Below are 20,294 nucleotides of genomic sequence, written 5' to 3' on the forward strand. Positions count from 1 at the left end.
GCTATCTCAGCCCAGGATTTCCTCTGCCCCATCCCGGATTCACCCCTTTTCACTTGCTGCCCCTCACTGCTGGAACCTTCTCCCCCACAAACAAGAGCCATCACTTCTTTAACCAGCTTCAAAACGGAGTTGAAAACCATCCTGTTCAGAGAAGCCTTCCCAGGCATTGCATAATTGTCGCTTACTATTTGATGTTCTTTTGGTGCCTGTTTATCAAACCATTTTCTGTATTGCTATGTACTGTATATGTATTATCCTACTTGAGAGTATGTATTTTCCTTGGAAGAAGATTAACCATCCATTATGAAGCCAAGCCCTCCCTCCAGTCCATCTGCCTTGATCCAGGCCTTGGAGGTAGAGAGGAACTGCTGGACCTCTTACCCTTTCCCTCCACCACTCCCTTCTCCTTCTGTGTCATGTCTTTTTAGATTGTAAGCCCGAGGGCAGGGAACCGTCTAACTAAAAAGATTGTATGTACAGCACTGTGTAAATTTACAGTGCTTCATAAATAAAGGTTAATAATAATAATAATAACAACAACAACAAGACCTCCAGTGGAAGGGAGTTACACAACGAAAAGCAACAGAAAGTCCAGTGGCACTTGAAGAGCTAATATGTTTATTATAGCATGTATGTTTGTAAACTGCAACCCCATTACATTGCAAGTAGGTATTACCCAGAATTGTAGGTATATGTATAACACTCATGGTTGTGATTGTTCCTGGCAGGAAACGTATCCAGTAAGGTCAGAGAGAAATCAAATGCAAAATGCAAAATAAAATGCACTTGCATTATTAATACCAACACTGACAGTTATAATAACTCATCTTTTTTGTGGGTCATCCTTTTTGGTCACAGAATTAAATCAAGATAACAGCACTAGGTAAATTAACACCCTCACATAGACAATATATGGTGCGGATCCAGTTCAGTTACCATGCAATAGCCTTGGCAAACTCAAAACCCTACAAATAGATCTCATGTATCCCACTTAAATTGGATCTTGAGTCCCTGGTGGCGATCTTGCTTCTGCCATCAACTCATTGGATGATTTTCAACTTCAAACCTCACCTCACTTGCATTAAGAATGGTAAACTACATTCAATCCAATATCAGTCCTATTTACATGAAACTATACATGCAGAAATCAGAATCATAGAATCATAGAATCACAGAGTTGGAAGAGACCGCAAGGGCCATCCGGTCCAACCCCCTGCCATGCAGGAACTCTCAGTCAAAGCATCCCTGACAGATGGCCATCTAGCCTCTGCTTAAAGACCTCCAAGGAAGGAGACTCCACTACACTCCAAGGAAGTGTGTTCCACTGTCAAACAGCCCTTACTGTCAGGAAGTTCCTCCTAATGTTGAGGTGGAATCTCTTTTGCTGTAGCTTGCATCCATTGCTCCGGGTCCTGTTCTCTGGAGCAGCAGAAAACAAGTCAGCTCCCTCTTCAATATGACAACCCTCAGGGACGTAGCCAAGGGGGGGGGGAGTTTCTTGGGGACTGGACCCCCCCCCTTCCATTAGAAAAATGAATGGTGTGTGCTGTTGCGCCGCCACACCCAAGCCCCATTATAATGGTGGCACTTAGTCTGGACCCCCCCTTCCTAAAATCCTAGCTACGTCCCTGCATCCCTTCAAGTATTTAAACAAGGATATCATATCATCTCTTAACCTTCTCTTCTCCAGGCTAAACTTCCCCAGCTCCTTAAGTCATTCCTCATAAGGCATGGTTTCCAGACCTTTCACCATTTTAATCGCCCTCCTTTGGACATGTTCCAGTTTTTCAACATCCTTTTTAAATTGTGGTGCCCAGAACTGGACGCAATATTCCAGGTGGGGCCTGACCAAAGCAGAATAGAGTGGCACTATTACTTCCCTTGATCTAGACACTATATTTTTATTGATGCAGCCTAAAATCGCATTGGCCTTGTTAGCTGTCGCATTGCACTGTTGACTCATGTTCAACTTGTGGTCTACCTGGACTCCTAGATCCCTTTCACATGTTGTCTCCTTAAGCCAGGTGTCCCCCATCCTATATCTGTGCATTATATTTTTCCGCCCTAAGTACAGTACCTTACATTTCTCCCTGTTGAAAGTTCATTTTGTTAGCTGTGGCCCAACTTTCTAGTCTATTCAGGTCATTTTGAATTTTGATCCTGTCCTCTGCAGTGTTAGCTACTCCTCCTAATTTAGTGTCATCTGCAAATTTGATAAGTATGCTCCCAATTCTGTCATCCAAGTCATTGATAAAGATGTTGAATAGTACTGGCCCCAGGACAGAACCCTGTGGGACAGTTTGGCCAGTCAACCAATTACAAATCAAGTTATGTTGTCTAGCCCACATTTCACTAGCTTGTTTGCACGAATGTCATGGGGAACCCTGTCAAAAGCCTTACAGAAATCAAGATATACTATATCCACAGCATCCCCTTCATCTAACAAGCTGGTAATTTTATCAGAAAAAGAGATTAGATTTGTCTGGCATGACTTGTTTCTCGGAAACCCATGTTGAGTTTTTGTGGTTATGGCATTGCTTTCTAGATGTTCACAGACTTTCTGTTTAATGATCTGCTCTAGAATCTTTCCTGGTATAGATGTCATTTAAATCAGTGGGGCTTGGTACTAAAACTAATAAGTCTCATTTAATTCAGTGGGTTTATTTTACACAGAACTAGAGCTGGATTTAGCCTACTGATTTACTTTAAAGGGTGTTTGTAAGGATAGCAAAATAAAATAAATTACCTCAAAGACACTAAACCTAAATTAATATGTAAAATTATCACTATCATTCCAAATATTATTTATTTCTTTAAATATTTGTATCTTCCAATACTCTACAAGATCTCAGAACAGCACACAGATAAAAGCAATTTAAAATTGTTTAGGACAATGTAAATTTGAATTGTTTTTACATTTTTATTGCAATTTTTATTTTAACAGTATTAACTGCGAGGCACCTTAGGTCCTTTTCTGGGAGAAAGGTGGCACAGAAATGAAATGAAATAAACAGTCTAAAATATGTTAAATAATTAAAATAATTTAGAAAAGTTTAAAAACTACAGAGTTGGGCAAAACATTCATTAAATCCCAAAGGCTGTGATAAAAAAAATCAGATCCCATCTGTCTTGGAAACTAAACACACTGCAGAAGTAATCCAGTTTGTGACTGCTTTAACTGTCCTGGTTTAATGCTGGGGAATTCTGGGAACTGTAGTTTTGTGACATTTAGCCTTCTCTATCAGAGAGCTCTGGTGCCACAATAAACTACAATTCCCAGGATTTCCTAGCACTAAGCCAGGGAAGTTAAAGCAGTCTCAAACTGGATTATTTCTGCAGTGTGTTTTGAACCTAAGTCTGATTAGTATTTAAATGGAGGACTTAATATAGCCTACCAGGTACTATAGGATTTTAGAAGGCAGTGGTAAAACACCCCTCAATATTCTTTGTCTAATAAAAATCAAGATTAGGTTTCTTGTATAGGAAAATTCTGTACAACAGAAAACTTCTGATGACATTTCCCTTTAGGTTCACTTAACATTGTGACTCTGCTGTGGTTAGAGTCAATTCCAACTTATGGTGACTCTAAGGTGAACCTATCAAGGGGTTTTCTTGGCAAGATTTCTTCAGAGGAGGTTTGCCTTTACCTTTGCCTTTGCCTTCTCTGATGCTGCAAAAGTGTGATTTGCCTACGGTCACCCAATGGCTTTCCATGGCAGAGCAGACTTCTGAACCCTGGTCTCCAGCATCCTAGTTCAACACCCAAACCACTAAACCACACTGGCAATGTCTATGTTCCATTTTCTAAAGTACAAAGATAATATCCAGTTATTCCTGAAAAAGTTTTCAAGGATATACTTGCTTATTGCTGAAAAGACCCACCGTACTACTGGGTTAGAAACTGTGGCCCGGAGTACACAGGTATAAAGAAGTGGCTTCCAGCCAGTTGGAGGGTCACCATTTATATGATGCACACCTCCAATGCAGCCAGAAGCCACACCAAGGCTGCACTCCAGTACTTTAGACCGGAGAAAAAAGGAGCCAGGATAATCTGGCTCCTGGTGACATGGCTTGAGTCTTGCAGCAACGGCCCACTTTTGGAGAAGACCATGCAGACACCACGATCCCAGGCCAATTGCGACCAGGGCAGTTTTGGGATGCTCCTTCCCATCCATCTGTTCCAGTCCTCAGAGAAGAAAACTTTAAAGTGTGAAAGAGCAGAGCCAGTGTGATATAGTGGTCTGAGAGGTGGACTATGACTCTGGAAATTCAGTTGTCCGCTCAGCCATGGAAACCTACTGGGTTATTTTGAGCAAGTCACGCCCTTTCAACCCCAGAAAACCCCATGATAGATTCCCCTTAGGGTTGCCATAAGTCAGAAACAACTTGAAGGCATTCAACAACAACAACAACAACAACAACAACAACCAATACACCATTAGATTGGTAACTGGTACTGAATTAAGTTCTTTGTTTCACAGAACATCTGAAAGATACAAGGTCCAAGAATGAAATGGTACAAATCCAGAAACTATTTTACTGGTTCATTTCTATGATTATTTCCTTATTACTAATTTACTGATTAATTTTCTGTCTCTTCACTCTTTTGGCATCTGTAGCAGTTCAGGTCAAATTTGCTAAAGAGACTGAAATTAGTTGTAAAGCTGTGATTCAGAAATGCCCAGTGATTAGTCCGAAAACTCAAAATCAGATGGAAAGCAAGGAGTTTTTAAAAGTTACCTACAGTATTTGGAGGGGGTTGTAACTAGGGCATTAGAAATTTATATTTCAAATGCAGTATAAATTTTGGATCATTAAGTATGAGAATGACTTTCTAAACTTTTTAGATGTGAGTAATAATGGCTGACATCCTTGGTCAGTCCCATCATTATTTTTAATTCATTCATTTGCTGAATGGCGAGTCAACATGCAAGTAAATTCCACTGATTGAATGTGCCTACTGTAAGCAAGACTAATAACAGTATTTTGACCATTGCCTAGCTTATTACTGTTTAAAGACATTTGGAGACAGTGAGGATTGTTCTGAGTTGATTTTTCCCCAGTATCATTCTCTTTTTACACCATTTTTAAATTAACTCCACAGTGAGTTAAAAACACATACACACACCCCAAAAAGCAACTAAGGTGGGTAACTAATGTAATTTTTAAACCGCTCCAACATAGTTTTCTGTAACATATTTTAAAAGGACATAAAGCTACTTTGTAAAATTAGTTTAACACTGCAGTGAATAATAGGAACAGATTAATTTTAAAAAGAAACTTTCCAATCTGTGCTCAGAATATTTATAAAAGGAATGTGAATTAATTTCTTGGGTTGTTTCTGATCCAGAACCTTAGTTATGTTTAATTACTAGTTCACAATGATATCCCACATTACCTCCTGTGGGCTCTAAGCAGAGCATGTTGCTGTCCCCCTTCCCACTTTATCATTACAAAAACCCAATAAGGTAGCTAAAACAGTGAACGTGGCTCAGTGGGGGAAGGGGGACTTGAACCTGCATCTCTTAAGTCCCACACCAACACTAACCACTACACCACATTGGCTCTCCCACTGTAATAGCCTTAATTAATTAAGAATAGCCTTAATCCACCTCCCTTTCATAGCATTCTGAGCACAGACTGTGAGTTCACCGAAAAGTTAATTTGCTGCGGCTGCTGACATTTAACAGAGACAGAAGCCAGATAACAGTATTTGTCCACTGGGTTGATTAAACAGGAAAATCAAGATTGCTGTTCCACTCTTTCTCAATGTTCAGAACTGTCATTTCGTTGGACTTGTCAGAATGTCAAGCCAGCACGTCTTCCTTTTAACCTATTTAAAGATGAAATGGCTTAACCTCTCTTCATTTGGATCGGCTAATCCCAAAGGGGAAACAGTACAAAGCCCAGAGCGAGAGAGAGCAAGCAAGCAATGCCAAAAGATGTTTACGTCACTTCTCTACTGGAGGCAAGAGGATCCACTTGCAACACTGACGCCACAGACTGAACAGCAGCAGTAGTTAGTCATCAAGAAATGAATGATTAAACGGCAGGCAGGCAGAAACATCTGTTAAACTATGCCTGGCACATAGAACATTTACAACCTGGGTTCCACACTACTGGCTGAAAATGCACTAACAATTTTCAGGTTACTAATTTCAATGTCACTCTCTAAACATAATTTTATATTTTTGGGGTCAGTGGATCATCATATGCTATTTTCTATAGTAGCCAGCATGGTGTACGGATTTAAGAGTTAGACTCTGGGAGACCAGGGTTAAAATCTTTACTCAGCCATGGAAATCTACTGGGTGTCATGCAGCAAGTCACCCTCTCTCAGCCTAAGAGGAAGGTAATGACATCTCCTCTAAATAAATCTTGCTGAGAAAACCCTAAGTCGGAGAGTTGACTTGTAGGAACAAAACAATAATGCTACACTGCTAGGTTGTAGTGTGAATGCAAATGCATTCACTGTGATGAGGAAGACTTTTGATTACCATTTTGAAATACTGGCTAGGAAGGAGCTGTGCTTTGCACTTTGAGAGACTTTTGTGTAGAACAGAGCTTTGTGTTTTGTTCCCCAGAAAACCACTGCATGAAACAGAGCGGTGTTTTGCATCTAGATGACACAGCACCCAAGGAGTGCTAAAAAGCCACAACGCCAGTGGCTACAGCTCCCTTTCTGAGGCGCAAAAAGGAGCCACTTTTTGCAGCTCCTTTTTGTGCTGTGGAAAGGTGAGATTGGGGCCATGGCATGCGGTTGCTTTGGCCTTGATTTGGCACTAAAAGGGGTGGCTGCAGGCCACCCCTTTGTTAACAATCTGAATTCATAATTTGCTATTGGCTGACAGACTCTGATTTGTTTAAACCATGGCTTGTTATGACATCTGGCTGTGGCTTGTTTCTTCAGCTGCCCATCTTGAAACCAGGAGTGGACAAAAAGGACAAGAAAGAAACAAAACAAATATGGTAAAGATAAGTGGGGATGCTTTAGCTGGATTTCCAGCACTAAGCAGGGGCTTGGGCTCAATGGCCTATGAGTTACTTTCCAATCCTAAGATTTCATGATCCCATAAGTCACAGTTTGTTTGGTCATCTACCATGCAATACATGCCTTAAACAAGAACCCATGGCTTATTGTGCATGCAAACACACCCACTATATAACGGGGATTTTGGGCCAATTTCTACAGATGCTATATTTCTGGCAATCTGAAAAGGACAGAATAATTTAGGGTTGGGGGCAGAAGATAAGATTTTATCATGGGGATTGCTTCTCATTCAGAATTGCCTCAGTAAAAACCATAATGAATTATGTTGATAAATACAGGTACAAGGATGACCACAATCACAGAGCCATCTCAAAAGGATTCTATTGAAGGCTGGTTTGAAACAAACCTGAACAGGACTGGTCTAGTCTTCTACCACCAAACCTGCTTCCTGCTAATCTAAAGTGACCTCTCTTGATTGTCAACTCTAGATGTGCAAAGAAACCTTTCAAAAATATTGCTTGGAACAACAGAACTTCAAAGGCTGGTATTATTAAAATACTAATGATATCGCACAGCAAGCAGTGACATGGTGAGCACAGCTAAAGGGAAAAAAGAAGGTGCTGGAGCTGTTGAATAATGAACACATCTGCATCTGCCAGTCTTCCATGAATGCTGACAATCTAAATAAAAGCAAAACCCATGTTTAAATTTTAAAAAGAAAGGGCTATGGCTAGGTATGAATTAATTAGATGATATTGGATGTCAATGAGTTTGCAAAACCTGAGGAGGTCATACAAACCTACCAGGGTTTTAAGATCTATGGGGGAAGGCTTTCTCACAGTCCCACCAACATCACAGCCTTGCTTGGTGAGGACAGGAGAGAGAGAGCCTTCTAGGTGGCTGCTCCTACCCTCTGGAACTCCTTTCCATGGGAGGCTAAGCTGGTCTCCTCCCTGCTTTCCTGTTGCTGACAGGCAAAGACCTTTTTGTTTAAGCAGACTTTTAATGTGTAAGCAAGGAAGCTTCTTAATATATTTTATCTGTTTATTTAAAAACTTTTAAACTATTTTATGTTATTTAATGTGAGGATTTTTAATCAACTTCTTTTATTGTTAAAGTTTTTTAACTGGTTCTCTTTGGAAGCTGTCTTAGGTCCCACTCTGGGAGAAAGGTGGTATACATATGAAATAAATGAATATCAAACAATAGGAAGCAAATGTCAAACCTAAGGGTTAAACCACACTGGAAAAATAATCCAGTTTGAGACTGCTTTAACTGCCATGGCTCAGTACTAGAGAATCTTGAGAATTGTAGTTTGTTGTGGCACTAGAGTTCTCTGACAGAGAAGACTAAATGGCTCCAAAAACTACAGTTCCCAGAATTCCCTAGCATTGAGCAAGGGCAGTCAAAGTGGGATCAAAGTGAATTGTTTCTGCAGTGTGTTTAGCACACTAAGGGGCTATGCAGACTCCATCCATCAATTTTTCAGCCAGATCGGGGCCGCTGCAACCCACTCTGTGGTCCCGATCTGGCGTTTCCAGGGCGCAAAAAGGAGCCGCAAAAATTGGCTCCTATTTCAGCCCTGGAAAGGGCTCAATAGCTGCAGTGCTGCGACTATACATCTGGACGCAGCACCATGTGGAGTGGTGCACTGTCCCATCATGCCCTGGGGCAGAGCTGGAGCATACGTCGTGGAGATTCTGTGCTGCGACTCTGCCCCCAGCCAGCCCAAAGTGCCGATCTGAAGAGCCCCTCAGTTACAGGTTGGTAAAATTTTGTAGTGACATCACAAACAGCATCCTTCTTCCAAAGGTACTCTGATACAAAGCTGTTGCATCACAAAGGCCATATTTACACAAAGAGACAAAGAATGTTCCTTTCCCTCAAGATAGGAAGCCAAGGCCAAACAATCTGAAGGAATAATTATAGAGCTTGCTGGCAAGGTATATGTTGCAACATCTATTCAATACAGTTTATGCTGACTTTGGTCCTTGAGATAATAGACACACCTTACTTCTAACATGCTGCTGACTTCCCAAAGTGGCAGCAAAAAGTATAGGACAGTGCTACTGGATTTTGTCTCCATCAGATGAGAGTGCACTGAAGGGTTGATGTGCCTTCACAGTATTTGCTGTAGTTGGTCCCATATTGGGACAAAGAAGAGCTATAAATAAAATAAAATATTACAGACATACAAACAGTATACCAGTTGTGGCAAAGAGAAGAACTTAGAAAAGATACACTTTTGGATGAAAAGTGTCCCAATTCCCCAGCTCAAATAATAATAATAATAATAAAATTTTATTTATATGCCGCCCTTCCTACGATCAGGGCGGCTCACAACAGGTTAAAACAATCATACAATTAAAACGCAATTAAAACAAGACAGCAGTAAAAAGCCCCATAGCCCAGCCTCTTGGCCACGAAATTGGAGGGAGGCCCACAGGATATTTATTCGGGGAATGCCTGCTGGAATAGGAAGGTTTTGAGATCCTTCCTAAATTGGGCCAGGGTAGTGGACGAGCGGAGCTCAGTGGGCAGCGCGTTCCAAAGGGCTGGGGCAGCTATGGAAAACGTCCTCCGAGTCGTGGAGACTAACTTGGCCCCAGGCACCTTCAGTAGCTGCTGCCCAGACGTTCTGAGGGTGCGAGGCGGAATGTACGGGGAGAGGCGGTCCTTTAGGTATCCTGGGCCCAAGCCATTTAGGGCTTTATAGGTAATTACCAACACCTTATATTGGGCTCGGAAGCGAATGGGCAGCCAATGGAGATCCCTTAAAACCGGTGTTATATGGCTGGTCCTGGGGGCACCAGTGACCAGCCGGGCTGCCATGTTCTGCACCAATTGTAGCTTCCGAGTTTGGTATAAGGGTTGCCCCATGTAGAGTACATTGCAGAAATCCAGTCTCGAAGTTACCAGAGCGTGTACAACAGTTTCTAGGTCCCTCTGGGCCAGGTATGGGCGCAGCTGGCGAATCAGCCGAAGCTGATGACAGGTGCTCTTGACCGTCGCATTCACCTGAGCAGTCAGGTGAAGCGACGAGTCAAGAAGCACGCCCAGACTGCGCACGGAGTCCTTCACAGGGAGCGTGACCCCGTTCAGGACAGGTGGAACCACCGCCATTCCTGGACCAGGAGAACCTATCACTAGTACCTCCGTTTTCTCTGGATTCAATTTGAGTCGGTTTTCCCTCATCCAGCCCATTACTGACTCTAGACAGGCCATGAGAGGAGAGACGCCATCCCCAGTCACTGCATCAGTCAGAGACATAGAGAAAATAATTTGGGTGTCATCAGCGTACTGATAACCCCGCGCCCCATGTCTCCGGATGATCTCTCCCAGCGGTTTCATGTAAATGTTAAATAGCATGGGAGACAGAATGGCCCCTTGAGGGACCCCAGTTTTAAGGGGCCTCTCGTCGGAGCACACGTCTCCCAGCTGCACCATCTGGGACCTCCCGGAGAGGTAGGAACGGAACCACTGGAGCGCAGTGCCCCCGATTCCCACCTCTGCCAGGCGCCCCAGAAGGATACCATGGTCTATGGTATCGAAAGCCGCTGAGATGTCCAAGAGCACCAACAGGGACACGCTTCCCCTGTCGATGCCCAGACGGAGATCATCGACCAGGGCGACCATGGCCGTCTCAACCCCATAACCCGCCCGGAAGCCAGTTTGAAATGGGTCCAGATAATCCGTTTCATCCAAGACCGCCTGAAGCTGGATCGCAACCGCTCTCTCGATCACCTTTCCCAAAAATGGTAGCAGTGAAATAGGCCGATAATTGTTATGTACCAGGGGGTCGAGGGAGGGCTTTTTTAGGATCGGTTTTACAATGGCCAATTTAAGATCCGATGGAAATTGCCCATCCCTCAAAGATGTATTAATTATCCGGTGTAACAATGATGTTACTACTGGTCCCCCCTGGGCTGCTAACCACGAGGGGCAGGGATCAAGGGAGCAGGTTGTTTTCCGAACACTTCCGAGGATCTTGTCCACATCCTCGGTGCTTACCAACTCAAACTGATCCAGTTTAACATAGTCCACGGAGGCTCTGGACACTTCTACCCTAGGTTCTGCTGAAATGTCGGCATTCAGACCTTCGCTTATACGAGAAGTTTTATCCGCAAAAAGTCATTAAACAGGTCACAGCAGGCCTTAGAAGGTTCAAGGATCTGGTTCAGGGCGGGAGGGAGCTGAGTTAGCTCCCTGACCACCCTGAACAACTCTGCCGGACGCGACTCAGCGGACGCAATACGAGCACCATAGAACGAGTTCTTTGTTGCTCGTATTGCCTCTCCGTAGTCCTCTAACAGTTGGTCTAGGAGAGTTTTGTCGTCTAAGCAAAGGTGTTTCCGCCAACGGTACTCTAGCCGTCGCAGAACCCGCTTCCTCGCCCGGAGATCTTCCGTATACCAGGGCTTATGTTTGGGAGCAGGCCTGAGAGGGCGCTTGGGAGCGATCCTGTGTATAGCCCTAGAAAGACCGGTATTCCAGATACCGGTAAGGGCATCAACAGAGTCGCCGTCATTTCCAACCGTGAGCCCCTCTAAGGCTTCCTGGAACCTCTCAGGTTCCATCAGCCTTCGAGGGTGGACCATCCTAACAGGTCCACCACCCCCGGGGGGGATCTGGGTAGAAGCCTTGATTTTCACCTCTACCAGGAAGTGATCCGTCCATGACAGGGGGGAAACATTAACTATTTCCACCCACGGATTTTCCGCCTCCGAACAGAAGACCAAATCGAGAGTATTACCCACGCAATGCGTAGGACCCTGTATCAGCTGGGACAGGCCCATGGCCGCCATGGTATCCATGAATTCCCGAGCCGCACTGGGTGGAACATGGCTGGCCGTGAGGGAGATGTTGAAGTCGCCCAGGACAAGAAGCCTGGGCGTCTCCAACATCAGTTCAGCGACCAACTGTGTCAGCTCGTTAAGGGAGTCCGCTAATGCACGGGGTGGCCGATACACTAACAGAATCCCCAGACTGTCCCTAGCCTTTAGGGTCAGGTAAATACACTCGATATAGGAGGTCTGTCGGATGTGGTTCCTGGAGAGGGACGTGGTGTTCCTATGTACCAAGGCCACACACACCCCCGCCCACCTAACCTGCGCTGGTCCTTCACCGAGTACCCAGCAGGCAGGGCCTGAGCCCACACAGCATCCCCTTCAGGCCCCAGCCAGGTCTCGGTAATGCAAGCCAGGTCACACTTAGAGTCCTCCAGTAGATCCTGGAGGATGTGGGTCTTGTTATTAATAGACCTGGCATTGCACAGGAGCAGTGACAGGGTTTGTGGCACGGTTGGAGTGACCCTCAGGTCCTTCAGGTTGGGAGGGGGACAGGAAGGGGGGATAGATATGATGCATCGATCCCGCCTTCCCCTGGAACGCAAGCCACATGGCTTCTGGGATTCTAAAAGTTATAGTCCCAACTTCTGGGAGTTACAGTTCAAAAATGTAACTTTTCTATACACTGTCATTCCTGCAGAAAAGCAGATCTCATCTGTCTCTTATTCCTTTCCATGCCAAATCTTTGGCCAGTTATCAACACTTGATCTCAGTAGGTGTGCACTCTGTGTGTGTGTGTGTGTGTGTGTGTGTTTAAGAAAAAAGGGTTATAAAGCCATATTTTAACTGTCCTGGCTGAATGCTAGAGAATTCTGGGAACTGTAGCTTTGTGAGAGACATTTAGCCTTCTTTGTCAGAGAGCTCTGGTGCCACAATAAACTAGTTCCCAGGATTCCCTAGCACCAAGAAAGGGCAGTTTAAACAGTCTCAAGCATGCAAACCCTTCAATTTCAAGCCCATGTCTTTATTAGGCTCACCAAAACAGCCCCAAATATTCTCTGTGCACAGAATACACAGAAGTATAATGGTTTCCAGTTAGCAAGGGCGTTAGGCAACATTGCATTTTATCACCCTATCTGTTTAACATATATGCAGAACATATCATATCTAAAGCAGGATTAGATTCAGAGGAAGGAGGCATAAAAATTGGATGAAGTAACATCAACAGCTTAAGGGCAGATGACATCATACTACTAGTAGAAAATTGCAAGGATTTGGACATATTACTAAAGAAAGTCAAGGAAGAAAGTGCAAGGCTGGTTTACAGTTGAACTTTAAGAATGAAACAATAATGTCCACAGATGATTAACTTTAAAGTAGACAATGAAGATATTGAAATAGTTCAAGATTTTCTATATCTTGGCTGTCATTAATCAGAATGAAGACTGCACTCAAGCAATCAGAAAAAGACTAGGACTTGGAAGGGCAGTTATGATGGAACTAGACAAGATCCTGAAGTGTAAACATCTATCATTGAATACTAAAGTTAGGATTGTCCATGCCATTGTATTTCCCATTTCAATGTATGCATGGAAACCTGGACAATGAAGAAAACTGATAGGAAGAAAGTCAACTCATTTGAAATGTGGTGCTGGAGAAGAGTTCTACTGATACCATGGACTACTAAAAAGACTAATAAATGAATCCTAGAGGAAATGACTACTAAAAAGACTAATAACTGAATCCTAGAGGGTTTCAGAGAAAGATGTCATGCCAGACAAATCTAATCTCTTTTTCTGATAAAATTACCAGCTTGTTAAATGAAGGGAATGCTGTGGATATAGTACAGTATATCTTGATTTCAGTAAGGCTTTTGACAGGGTTCCCGATGACATTCTTGCAAACAAGCTTGTAAAATGTGGGCTGGACAAAATAACAGTTACATGGATTTGTAATTGGTTGACTGGCCGAACCCAAAGGGTGCTCAACAATGGCTCCTTTTCATCCTGGAGAGAAGTGACCAGTGGGGTCCCACAGGGCTTTGTCTTGGGCCCAGTGTTATTCAGCATCTTTATCAATGACTTGGATGACAGAATTGGGGGTATACTTATCAAATTTGTAGATGAACCAAATTAAGAGGAGTAGCTAATACCCTGAGGGCAGGATCAAAATTCAGAATGACCTTAATAGATTAGAAAGCTGGGCCAAAGCTAACAAAATGAATTTCAACACTGAGAAATGTAAGGCACTGCACTTAGGGCGGAAAAATGAAAAGCACAGATATAGGACAGGTGACACCTGGCTGAACAAGTCTACATGTGAAAGGGATCTGGGAGTCCAAGTAGACCACAAACTGAACATGAGTCAACAGTGTGATGCGGCAGCTAACAAGGCCAATGCGATTTTAGACTGCATCAATAGAAGTATAGTGTCTAGATCAAGGGAAGTAATAGTGCCACTCTATTCTGCTCTGGTCAGGTGTTACCACATATGGATTTTAATAAATTTTGGAGAGTGTGTGGAGTTCCTTCATGACCCCAAACTGACCTGCCAGGCCAGCAGCCATAATCCTGGAAGCAGTGGGTCAGGTAAGCAGATGAGTCAGCCTCACAAGACCCCTGAGAAGCAACACTTTGGAAATTCCCCACAGAAAAGTTTGGGATTTGCTAAAGGGAAAACCATCACCTCCTAGAACAAAATTTTTGTTTTAGGTCTCACACTTGATGAGCCAGTGATTAACTTAACTCATCCACCTTCTCTCCCCCCCCCCATTGTTGTCAGACCACTTTGCCTCAACAAGACAATGCAAAGCCATTGTTTACAATGGCCAAGCAACCAAACACCTTTTGTTCTCACCATCAAGCACTTTTGCCAGAAGCAAGATTTTCCCTATAAGTATAATCAGATTTGCCTGTTCACTGGGCCAGTCTGGATTTCAGGGGGAAGCTCTGTCCCTTTGAACCCTGACCTGGCTCCTGACTCTTGGTTCCTGCCCAGTCAGTCTATGGCTGAGCCTCATGCCATCCCCATCATATTCCATTTGGACTCCTGAAGAAGCCTACTGAAGTAAGTATAGCCCTAGTACTGCCTTGAACTATTCCCTATTTCCACTCTTGATTTCCTGAGCCTTGTAGGAGTGTGTGTATGTTAGTGAATTGTATGTGTTTTTCCCCTTAGAAATAAATTGGTTATTAATTCTAGAAGTCTGTCTCAGCTCCATTTACTGGAATCTCCTGGTCTTTCAGTATACACAATGGGAGACGATTCTGCAAGGGCCGTTGTAGCAGGCACCCCTCTATCAATATTGAGCTAATAACAACAATAATAAAATTCCCCTAATCAGACCCTTGGCTGGCTACACAGGCCGCACCTGGAATATTGTGTCCAGTTCTGGGCACCACAATTTAAAAAGGATTTTGAGAAACTGGAGCCATGTGTGCAAAAGTGGACAACCAAAATGGTGAAGGGTCTGGAAACTATGCCCTATGAGGAATGACTTAAGGAGCTGGGGATGTTTAGCCTGGAGAAGAGAAGGGGTGATATGATAGCCCTGCTTAAATATTTGAAGGGATGTCATATTGTGGAGGGAGCAAGCTTGTTTTCTGCTGCTCTAGAGACTAGGACCTGGAGAAATGGATGCAAGCTACAGGAAAAGAGATTCCACCCCAACATTAGGAGGAACTTCCTGACAGTAAGGGCTGTTCAACAGTGGAACACACTCCCTCAGAGTGTAGTGGAGTCTCCTTCCTTAGAGGTCTTCAAACAGAGGATGGATGGCCATCTGTCAAGGATGCTTTAATTGTGATTTCCTGCATGGCAGGGGTTGGACTGGATGGCCCTTGTGATCTCTTCCAACTCTATGATTCTATGATTCTCTTCCTAGAAGTCAAGATGACTAAACTGAGACTGTAGTACTTTAGACATATCATGAGAAGACTCGGAAAAAATGCTTGGTAAAGTAGAAGGTATAAGGAAAAACGGAAGACCGCATTACAGATGGATAGATTCAATCAAGAAAGCCAGGACCACCAGTTTGCAAGACCGGAGCAGGGCCATTGATGACTTGGGTGACTTGGAGGTCTCTCATTCATGGGGTTGCCATAAGCTGAAGACTTGAGGGCACTTAACAACAACAAAAAAGCAAGGTATTGTTATGTTAAATTTTAATACAATAATCTGTCCTTGTAACACACACAAATGCACAAACAATGTCTCATAGTTAATAAAACTCCAATAATTTAAAGATATTGGGGAAAGGTTTAAATGATGACAAAATTATCACCAAATATTATTCAAAGATATAACCGTGTTAGTCTGTAGAATTAGTATATAGAGAGATCTTGCAGTAACTTTGAGACTAGCTGAAAGAAAGAAATTAGCAGCATGAGGTTTCATAGACTTCAGTCTACTTCCTCAGATGCATTTGGTGGAGTGGAAGTCAGGTACAGACATATATGTGCCATTGAAATACAAATCTTTTGTGTATTGAAATGAAGTTGCAGGTCCAATTTTAACGATGGTCATTGGTGCACAAAGACCATTTTCTTATGTCTTTGTGCACTAATGACCATTGTTAAAATTGGACCTGCAACTTCATTTCCAAACACAAAGGATTTGTAATTTGTATTGACATCCTCACATACCAATGGCATATACAGTATATGTCTGTACCTGGCTTCCACTCCACCAAATGCAACTGAGGAAGTAGACTGAAGTCTACGAAAGCTCATGATGCCAATTTCTTGCTTTCAATTAGTCTCAAAGGTACTACAAGATCTCTCTACATACCAAATATTATGTTACTGCTATCGTATACGTAGTTACTCTAATAAAACTAATTGCTTTCTCCTCTTTCCAGTCATTTTCAAAAGCAATTGGTTTTGTTAGAGTAATTGTTCCTAGGCTTTATCAGGTAACTTATTACTTTAAAGATCATCTCTTTATTGTTTTTCCAGGCAAAGAGAAAGCCAAAAGCAAACTTTTAAGCTAGGGAGTTTGAGAAGAGGCTACTTGACCCATAGGTAAAGCATTGTAGATATCTCGCCACAAATGAACATTTTCAAAATTAATGGTTCAAGATTTTTCTGTCAATTTTACAGATATACGGTAATTACAGAGTTATAAAAGGAGTGTTTTGGACTTTGCTGTTATTGTTATTTGCCATTAGGCTGACATCAACTTATGATGACCCTACAAATGAGAAACCTCAAAGCACCTCAATCATCAACTACACTGCTCATGTCTTGCAGACTCACAGTCATGGCTTTCTTGATTGAATTAATCCACCTTTGTGTAGTCTCCCTCTTTCCCTACTGCCTTCTACATGTTAGCTGAGACATTCTGAGAGAGGTAACCCAAAACATTAATTTTCCCAAACTCTTTATAAGATCTTTATTTGGACACAATGTCTTTTTGTTCCATTTTGCTCAATCCTTCTATTATTTAGACCAGGAATGGGCAACTGCAGAAGAGGCAAGGGCCCCTTTCCATGGGGTTCTGGGTGAGGGGACTTCAGGAGCCAAATGTTGAGGCATGGCAGATTACATACTGTCCACAGACCACACTTTGCTTAACCCTGATTCAGACCAACATTTCCCAGATTAATAGCTCCTACAGATAAAATGAATTACAAATCCTATAACACTCAATAGCCATACTGGCTGACGATGTTGGTTTCTTATTCCAATGCATCTTCAGGGCAGCACTGGATTGAATAAGGCTGATACCGACAATGTATGAACACCAGTTGCAGTCCCCCAATACCAGAAGAATGAGGGAAGAATGCTTTTTCCCCATCCTCTGTGATTCCAGCTTTACCAATCCAATAGTGAAGCCAGGGATCACAGGGTCAAATTCCAGGACTTCCCCTAACATCAGACTTCCCTGTTGCCTTTGAACGTAGCTACCTCACAGTAATACAATAGAAGAAACTCTTTGTAGGAACACTGCACACTGTATACATTATAGGTGTGAGATATCTTGGCTTTAATACAAAGTGTTTTGGGGTGACTTGGTTTGAATGGGCAACTATCAAAGACTTGATCCTGTGAATGAAAACTGCTACAACTAGTTTGTTGACTTTGAAATGAAGAGTTTATCTCTGATCCTGGGAGAAGCAACTCTTGTGTGGACATAAAGGTCCCTTTTTTCTTCCTTTCTCACAGAATCTCAAGTCAACATGCTCATCTCTTCACTTACCCATTGCCCATCTCTCTGTGACTATGCTGTAATAGGCTTCATATGTATGTGTGTCCATTCACAAAAATATAACACTCATATAATATATAGTACTACTTAAACCAGTGATAAGAACAGACAAATTGAAACAAACTAACTTATAAAATAAGTTAAAAATTTGCAAAAAGAGGCAACTTTACATTCTTAACAAATGTGTCTAAGGCCTAGTACACACGGGTGCTTTGTGGCAGTGGTGATATTAGAGTTTGGGAGTGCATAGCCACGCCCACCGCACATTCCCAAACTAATACATATGGGCGCCGGCATCATGGCGGCCTCCCATCCATACGGGGGCCGCCATGATGCTGCCACCACCACCATACAGTGACCAGACGTCGCTGGCAGAAACTGGCGTCATGGTGGCACCCCTTCCTGCTTCCGGCATCGCAACAAAGAAGTCGCTCTAGGCAGCTCTTTTTTGCGGTGCGTGTTTGCTGCAGCTTACAGGGGCAGCATGGAGCCTCTCATCTGTACTGCCCCTAAATTGGATTTCTTTGCATCCTGAAAGTCTTCCTCTACAGTGGTCACAACATAACACAGAGGTTGAACTGTGTGGTCTTCCAGGTATTGCTGAACTGCAGCTCCCAGCAGTCTCATCATTGGCTAGGTCATCCTTGGCTTAGAAGTGCCATATCTGTGCAAGGAAACAAATGTGAAAGTCTTAACCCTGGGATGTTTTGTGGGACCCACACGAGAAGCAGCAAACTAAAGAAGATAAGGAAGACTGAGGAGGTGATATTATAAGGGAGGGAGAAGGAGAAATCAAGAGAACAACTGTGTGTGGTGTGAATAAAAAGTAAGGTTTGAAAAAATTGTCTCCAGACTCAAAGCATGGATGGAGTGGGTAAGACCAACATCATGAATGGGGTTTTTCACCTTCCGTCAGGTAAGATTTTCAGTGCACTAAAGTAAAATAATTTAAAATGCTAATTTACACTAACCTTGTGATAATGGCAATGGATAGCTCTGTGCAGAGTCTGGTTTAAATCTAACTTGAGGGGTTTGATTTATATTTCATACATAAAACATTTGACTTCATTTTCCAAAAACCATTTTTAACATATGTATACTTTTATATCCAGATGTACATAGCACTTCAAATAGAGAGCAGGTTGGGTGGGCAACTTTCCTACCAGTGGTGTCATTAGGGGTGTGTGTGGTGTGGATCACATCAGGTGATACCCCAGAGAGGGGTGACACCTGGTGGGGTAGTACACCCAGGGGGCGGTGGCAACAGCCACAGGGGACCCGGAAGGCCAGGGGGTGCTGAGAGGGCCAGCCACACCCCCATCTTGATGTTGCAGCACCCTATGCGCCACAGCAGAGAGGTGGGGAGAGTGACCTTTTGGGCCCACCTCTGGAAGCCCCACAACACTCTGGTAGAGACAGTATTGTTTCATACCATTGCTACAGCCTTTGGAATCCTGGGATTTGCACTGTGAGATAGTACTAGAGCATTCTGGCTGAGAATTCTAAACACATCTTTCTAAACTACAAATCCCAGCATTTCAAAGGATGTTGATTTAGTTTAACAGGTTTTCTTAGACAGCAACTCCCATCATTCCTCACGATAAGCTATAAGCAGCCCAATATCTGGAGGCCCATCAATAGCCTATCTTTGATGTGGAGGGAAAATCACAGTGACTTGGAGAAGTTTATATGTGGTTGCCAACTAGGCTCAGGAAGATTCTTCCACTCACCTGAAGTAAGTCAGAGGTTTAGGAATCACAATAAATAAATCAGCAGCACGTAAAATTCAAATCTTGACACCAACATCAGGAGACACGTGTTCCTGTAAGACTAGCAGCTAAACATTGATGTAAATATAGTTTTTAATTAAATCCAGGACTATAATAGCAAGAAGCAATTAATGCTGTAAATTATAAATGTTTGTTTAATCATTTCCATCTGTGCTTAGGATATACCTCAATAACAGTAATAATAAAGTACACACCAGGTGGAGAATGTTTCAGAGCTAACCAGATGACCAGAAAGTCAATCAAAGCTAAAGTATGGAGTGAATTATTCAATATTATTTTTTTATTTTTTTAAATGCATTAAATTGCTTTTTGTAGATATATTCAAGGTGAAAAGCATTAACAAAAAATAAAAATGAAAACATTATTTAAACTGCATAACAGAAACAAGCAATGATTGCAATGAAGAAAATATTTCACTATACATCATGAGATCTAAAATACATCATGAGATCTAAAACAGGCCTTTGCTTTTTTCCTAAAAATGTACAAGGAACACATTAGACATGATGGGGGATCAGG

This window comes from Sceloporus undulatus, chromosome 2 (assembly GCF_019175285.1).
Source record: "Sceloporus undulatus isolate JIND9_A2432 ecotype Alabama chromosome 2, SceUnd_v1.1, whole genome shotgun sequence".
Lineage (NCBI taxonomy): Eukaryota > Metazoa > Chordata > Lepidosauria > Squamata > Phrynosomatidae > Sceloporus > Sceloporus undulatus.